The sequence below is a fragment of the Chenopodium album genome, chromosome 25 (assembly GCF_948465745.1).
Source record: "Chenopodium album chromosome 25, dcCheAlbu1.1, whole genome shotgun sequence".
Classification (NCBI taxonomy): Eukaryota; Viridiplantae; Streptophyta; class Magnoliopsida; order Caryophyllales; family Amaranthaceae; genus Chenopodium; species Chenopodium album.
Window position 1 is genome coordinate 27,935,563 of NC_137858.1, and position 7,671 is coordinate 27,943,233.

The following is a 7,671-nucleotide window of genomic DNA, read 5'->3' on the forward strand; positions in this document are numbered from 1 at the left end:
CAAACTTGCATTCATAAAAACCAAAAGTCCAACTTATCCACCACAAACTCCATCTCAAATGATCATATTGCTTCACAAAAACCAAGAGAATATAGAAAATGAAACAAAAGGTCAAGTAACTAAAGATGTGGCTTGAAAAGAAGGGATAAGGCTCAAATGGTTGCAAGAAGGCAAATTTAAACCCAAAAATAAAGAAAATAACAAAATATAACAAAAATGAAAAATACCACCCCGAAAAAATGTGCCTTTGTCCTTCCTAGAAAGTTCGGTCTCGGGTTTGAGAATCATACATCAAGCTTTATTAGATTAGGTTTGCATAGTCAAGGATCCACGCCGCTCATACAAGGAATGTTGAAGGCTAGAAAAACAAGTAACCTCACAAGGTTGTGGCAAAAACTCACTAGTGGTGTCAAATTGACTATAGGGAGCAACTACCAATCATGCCACAAACAAGTAGAATCCGGCTTCATGATCCTCCTAGTTCAAACCAACTACCCTAGCATACACTATCCTAGAGTCAACCGAACATAGTCTCAAACCGTGCATACCTTTACAACCTAGGAAGAAAATCATGCAAAAGACAAGTCCAATGTACAAGGTTCATTCCATAAGAAAAATGAAAAAAAGAATAAAAATAATGCCTCAAAATCACATCAAAAATGAAAAGAAAAATAAAGGAAAGTAAAAGAAAAGGTAAAAGAAAAGAAATGGAAACATAGAAAAGGAAATATAGGAGAAATAGCATGCAATGGACTAGAGAGCAAGTTAAACACATAAAATTCCCAATCGACAAACAAGTGATCGATCGACATCAACGGCATCGATCCCAAACACATTACGTGTTAACAAGCATCCATCCTTGAACCATTCAACTTCTCCTAAACTAATCTTATTCTATGCAACCAAGGAAAATAAAGAGAAAATAAGAAAGGTCTCACCGGGCTTCCAAGCTTAGCAAAAATAAACGAAGCAATTAGAAACCACCTCGTAGCATTCCATTTCCAAAAGCTCTTCAAGGAACCAAGTGAGAAAAAGAAATAAAAGAAACTATGAACAAAGAAAATGGTTAGTAACTTCAAAACAAAGAAAAGAAAACAACAAATAAAATGAAACTAATCCAAACAGAAAGTATATACAACCAAAGAAAATAAAAGCTAAACTAATCAAAGAATAGAAAGAATAAAAGAAATAAAACTAAGGAAACAAGAAAGTCTAAACTAACTAAAGAACTACACTAAACTACAAGATTTGGATTCAAGGGATTTGGATCAAAGGGTTTTGGATTAAGGGGATTTGGATATTAGGGATCATCAACAACAACATGCCAAGCGAAACATCATCACAAACAACAAGCATTCGAGCAAATAGGGCAAACAAGCTAGCTACAAGGGAGGTAGCCTAGAGATCAAGAAAATGAGGAAATCAAACAAGAGGAATAAAAATAAACATGCAAACAACTAAGGTATGTACACAACAACAAAATTGGTCACCGAGCAAATTATTAGTTCCCCCAAGCTAGATAAAAATACATCTCAACATCCCAATCAAAACAAAACATGCATCAAAAATATAAGGGATGGAGGCAAAAAGCATGAGAAGCTAAAGGGAACTAATAACTACTACCATCACCACCACCACTCCCACTCGGCCCGGCCCCATCGGGGTCCTTGTTGCGCTCGGGGTCATCGAAGGGATGAGGGTAAGGCTCCCATCCTCCGGTGTACCCCTCAGGCCACCCATAATGCCCCTTGAAAAGATCTTGTTGCCAAGGAGCAAGAGGGGTGAAGTTATCGGGCAAAGTGAGTTCGAAGGGGTGGTTGGGATGGACATGGGGGTAGTTAGGATCACCCCTATAGTCACTACCACCCGGAGCCTTGTAATCATAGTTACCGTGCTCATCCGGATAGTAGCGACGCTCGGTGTCGGGGTTGGAAGGCCCCGACCAATAAGGATGCCCAAACGAAGGTAGAGGACCTTGTTGGGGCGGGAAGTACGGATAGTTAACCGGGGGAGTAATGTTCCCACGGTTAACTTCCGCCTCATAAATTTGTTGTTGTTGTGCAAACATACCTTGTTGCATCTCTTGAATACCTCTTAGTTGTTCATAGATGGCCCCAAAGTCTTGATCATACATGCCATCCACGTTGATTTTCAATCCACTCATTTGCTCACTAAGAGCCCTCAAATCGGCATCGGCATAAGCATGTTGCCCTTGCTCTTGCTCTTGCTCTTGCTCTTGCTCTTGCTCTTGCTCTTGAGGAGCTTGTTGTTGTGGAAATTGTTGTTGTTGTTGTTGCTGTTGTTGTTGATGTTGTTGTTCTTCTTCATCATCTTCTTCCTCATCCTCATCGGAGTCGAAGTTAGGACGCCGAAAGGACTTGGGGACATGCCACACATTGTTGGCGAACCGGGCCAAAGAAGTCAAGTCGGGGTTAGGCAAGTAGCACCAATGCTCATTTCCCCTAAGCCACTCATATCTCCCTTCGCTATAGCCCTTGGAGATGAATTGGATTTGACCCAATTGTTGCATATCAAGGTAGATGGAGGTGCTATCCCCAATCTCCTTACAAAATGGGAGATAAGCATCGAGGCCAAGGCGAGTCAAGAGCCTAGTTATCATGCCCCCGCATGGGATCTCTCCCGTACTCCTCTTGCGAAGGTCCAAACAATATTGGGCAAAGATATACCCCAAGTTCAACCGGCCCACATACTCCGGGCGGGTAGACAACCACAAGACCTTGAGCTCCAACTTGCTCAACTTCCCCAATTCTTGTTTAGGGAATACAACATAGCCTAAAAGACGGTGCACAACCCTAAGACAAGGTTGGTACACCGATGAGATCTTAGCCCTGTTGGTGATAAACTCGTTACCACCCGAGATGTCTTCCCACCATGAGTTGTGATCATACTCCGGGAAGATATAAGGTTCAACGTTCAAAATATCCCCGTGGGGATCAAAGTCCAAAGCGGCGTTGAACTCTTCCAAGGAGTGGTCGAAGATGTGGTTGAACAATTGGAAGCGCACCCTATATACCCCTCCTACGGGTACAAGCTCCAAGGTAGCCAGGAACTCCAAAGTAGGCTCCTTGTAGGTGCGGTAGGCATCGGTGATGAAAGAACCCAATCGGAGGTTTAAAAGCAACGACCGCACATCATCATCAATCCCCAATTTCACCATATCGGGTTGGAAATAGTGGCGGGTTTGTTTTAGGGTTCTTTCTTCCTTCAAATTTTGGTAGAAGGTCTTTTGTTTTTCGGTGAAGTTTTTCTTTTTGGGAAGAGAGGTTGGAGGTCGTGTTTGAGTGGAAAAGGAGTTGGAAGTACTAGGCCTAGAAGAAGTACTCGGCCTAGAAGAGGTACTTGGGCGAGGTGGTTCATCGATGCTAACATCGGTTTTCCTTTTCTTGGTGAGTTTCTTGAGGTATTTAGACATGTTTGAGAGGCTAAGAAAGATCACCAACAACGAACAAGAAGAAAAACCAATGAACCTTTAACACCACACCCAAATTCACCACTTACTACCAAAATCACCAAACTCCAAATTCACACTTCCTTTCAATCAAAACCAATTCCAAACCAATCAACAACACCAATGATCCAAGAAAAACTCCTTTCAACAATTTAAGAACAACCACAAGACCAATACCACAATCACCACATACTACCCATATTCCAAAAATTCAACTCACAAGATATCAACCAAAAATGATGAGAATCACTACAAAATCAACAAACAATACAATGTTATGCAAAATCAATCAATAAACACCACCAAATCACAACCAATATCAAGATCAAGCATCAAAAATCACAAAATCAATACTACACTATTCATGCTCATACAAATTTTCAATCTATGCAAAATTATGATATAAATGGAAAAATTAAAGCAAGGATTAGTGATTATACCATAAAAGAAGAAAAATTAACCAACTTTGAGCAAGCAATTTCAACCCACAAAGAAAACCCCAATTTCGGCCACCAAGAGCAGGAGAGAGAGTGAGTGAAATTTGGGTCAATTTGTGAGGAATTTATAGTGTAGGAAGGGTTGTGAGTGATTTTGAGTGAAAATGGACTGATTTTAGTGAGGAAATGAAGGGTTTTTGATGGTGAATAAGGAAGGGAATGGTGCGCACAAGAGGAGGGTTTGAAGGGTTGTGCGTGAGGTTGAAGATGAGTGGAAATGAAGAAATGAATGGAGGAAAGAGGAGGAAGGAGGTTATAAGCCCCGTCCAGCCATGTGCGGCCGCACAAGGCTGGTGTGCGCCCGCACACGCAGGCTGTGCGCCCGCACATGCCTCGTGTGCGGCCGCACACCCCTGTGCGTGCCCAATTCTTCCTTTTTCTCAACAATTTGATACTTACTGCCTATTTTGGTGCGCACATGAATCATGATGGTGACGAGGAGCAACATAGGCAGTAGCTAAAATCATTTTCAAAGCCCTCAAAGTTGAAAATTCATGTGCTCACCACAAAAATTCACTAAGTATCAATTTCCTCCAACTTTCAAAACATAAATTTCCTATCTTACCTCTCTAAAATTCTTACCCTTTTTACCTCAAATTTCAATTAGAATCGAACAAAATGTGGTTTGTGCCATGAACACCTTCCATTCACCATGCATACTTGTAGAATTCCAATCCCGCAAAAGTCATCCTAAAAATCCAATCAAGTAGAAAAGTGAAAGAAAGGACAAAGTAATAAAAGAGACAAAAATAAGAAAATTCAAAAATCAAAAGGAAAAGTTAGAAACTCCGGGTTGCCTCCCGGGAAGCGCTTGCTTAAGGTCCTAAGCTCGACCCTTCCTCCAAATCATGGAGGGTCAAAGAACACCACCTTCTTCAAGGTAGTTGATGGAGCAAAATCTTCTTCAATTTTAAGCAACTTCTCATCGTTGCTTAATGAAACTTTCACAAAATTCTTTTCAAATTCTTCCTTCTCTTTTCTCAATTTCTTTCTTTTTCTTGATTTCTTCGAGTCACGGGCCTTTTTCTTCGGCTTGACTTCAACATCCCTTAATCATGGAAGCTTTCTCTTCATCTTGAGAACTAAGCTTGAACCAATTTGGAATCTCAATTTCTTTCTCATCCCTTGGCTTTTGAATTACAAATTCTTCTTCACTAACATCATCAAGACTTGCAAAAACATCATCAACAATCTCAAAAACATCGTTAGTAGAAGAATCAACCATGCACACATCATCAATGGAACGAGAAAGACTAGCACATGCTATATCTTGCACACAAGATAAGGACTCATGCATTGGCTTCAACTTAAAACTCTCTTCCAATTTTCCACATCTCAAAGTGATTTGGCCTCCCTTCACATCTATTAAGGCTCCCGAGGTGGCTAAGAAAGGCCTCCCTAGAATGATTGGAATATGCTCATCCTCCTCAATCTCCAAAACAACAAAATCCACGGGAAAGACAAACTCTCCAATCTTTAAAGGGACATCATCAATTCTTCCCTTAGGAAGCTTAATAGAGCGATCGGCCAATTGAAGTGTTATATTAGATGGTTGAAGCTCACCTAGATCAAGCCTCTTGAAAACTGAAAAGGGCATAATACTCACACTAGCCCCTAGATCACACAAAGCATTCTCAAAAACCATTTTCTTGATTTGACAAGGGATTGAAAAATTCCCCGGATCTTCCATTTTCTCCGGAAGCTCACCATGGACAAGAGCACTAAAACACTTCCCTCCTTCCACCGAACTACCCTCATCAAAATTTTCCTTCTCCTCTAGTATCTCCTTAAGAAACTTGGAGTACTTAGGCATATCGGGAATTGGCTCGGTAGAGGGTGTGGAATCATGGACTCCCTTAAGAACTTCAAGGAACTTCCCAAATTGCTCATCCATTTTGAATCTCAAGTATTTTTAGGGGTATGGTAGATCGGGAAATCTCTCTACCTCACTCATCTTTTCAACAACACTTTCTTCTTTTTCCTCAACCTCACAATAAATTTCCTTGGATTCAACCCTCTCCACTTCATTCTCCATAGCACTACTCTCATCTCTTCCCTCTTTTGAACAAGAAACTCCCTCATTAAAGTCATTTCCACCACTTGTGGCAATAGAGTACACGGATTTCTTTGGTTCAACACCTTGGGAAGGCGAAGATGAAGGACTAGCATAATCCTTAATAGTGCTTGCTAATTGGGTAATTTGAGTCTCAAGCATCTTATTGTGGGTCATCATCTCATTGAATTTCTTATCACTAACCGCCATATAGGTGTTAATGATCTTGGTTTGATTACCAATCAATTCCTCCAAAGTAGTCCTAGGAGAAGAAGGTTGTGAATAGGAATTTTCACCTTGAGTCTTTGGAACAAATCCGGGTGGGGGACCTCTTTGAGCATTGTTTTGAAAATTTTCCCTTCCTTGATTGTTCCAATTACCCCTATTTTGATTTGGACCATAACCTTGATTATGGTTACCACCACCTTGATTATGGTTACCATTACCTTGGTTATGATTTCCATAACCTTGGTTTTGATTACCATAGCCTTGGTTTTGATTACCATAATTTTGGCTTTGATTTTGGCCACTATAACCTTCGTTATGGTTACCACGAGAACCTTGATTCCCTTGGTTCCTATAACCACCACCATGATTATAGTTGTCAAAATTGCCTTGGTTTTGGTAATTCCTATTCCATTGGCTTCTTTGATTATCAAACCTTTGGACATTGTTGTTTGACACAAAATTAACATGCTCACACTCATTGTTGTCAAACTCATCAACACATTCATTGTTGCAATTTCTAGAATCATGGTCATATGATCCACATACATCACAAAACAAACATCCCATAGGCATATTATGTGAAGTAGAGGGAGTTTGAGGGTTAGAAGAAGTACCTCTCCCCTTAATTTGGGAGGGAAGATTTGGAGCTTGGGAAGAGGAAGAAACACTCTCCAACTTGGCCTTGATTGTCGTCATCTCCTTTCCCAAGTTTGTCATTTGAGAGGAAAGATTGTTGATGGCATTGAGATGGTCCACCGAGTACAACGAAGATTGCTTGCTTGAAGAATCTCTTTCCCCATCTTGCCAATCTCTATAGTAAGTCACCACATCCTTTATTATGTCCAAAACTTCTTCTTCGGTTTTGTTCATGATTGGACCACCGGCCCCTCCATCAAGACATGCCTTGCCTTGAGGACTCAAACCACCATAGAAGATTTGGATCAATTGATATGTTGGAATTCCGTGGTGAGGACATTCTCTTTGGTACTCCTTGAATCTCTCCCATGCTTCATAAAGACTCTCATTTGGTTTTTGCTTGAACCCTTGAATTAAAGCCCTTGCCTCCGCCGTTTTCTTCTGAGGATAGAAACGGGACAAGAAAGCTTTAGTGACATCATCCCAAGTTCTCAATGAATTGGGCTTCTCTTTGTCTGCCATTCCAAAGACCTTCCTATGAGGGAGAAAGGGAACAACTTAAGGCGGATAAATTCTTGAGACACTCCATTAACCTTGATTGTGTTGCAATATTTTTCAAACTCCTTAAGATGGTTCAATGGGCTCTCGTTCTTTGCCCCACTATATTGTCTCCTCTCAATTAGGGTGATCATTGCCGGCCTAATTTCAAAATCGTTTGCCGGTGTTGTAGGTGGAGCTATGCCGCTCTCGAACCTATATGCACCGGGCACTCCCAATTCTTTCAAGGG

At 40.9% G+C, this 7,671-nt stretch overlaps 1 non-coding gene across 1 annotated transcript; it reads left to right on the forward strand.

Moving 5' to 3' along the window:
• The first annotated feature begins 7,205 nt into the window (after positions 1-7,205).
• Positions 7,206-7,311, forward strand: LOC145615767 (small nucleolar RNA R71). Its single transcript, XR_014107358.1, has one exon. It is a non-coding gene; the product is annotated as a small nucleolar RNA R71 (small nucleolar RNA).
• The last annotated feature ends 360 nt before the right edge of the window (positions 7,312-7,671 follow it).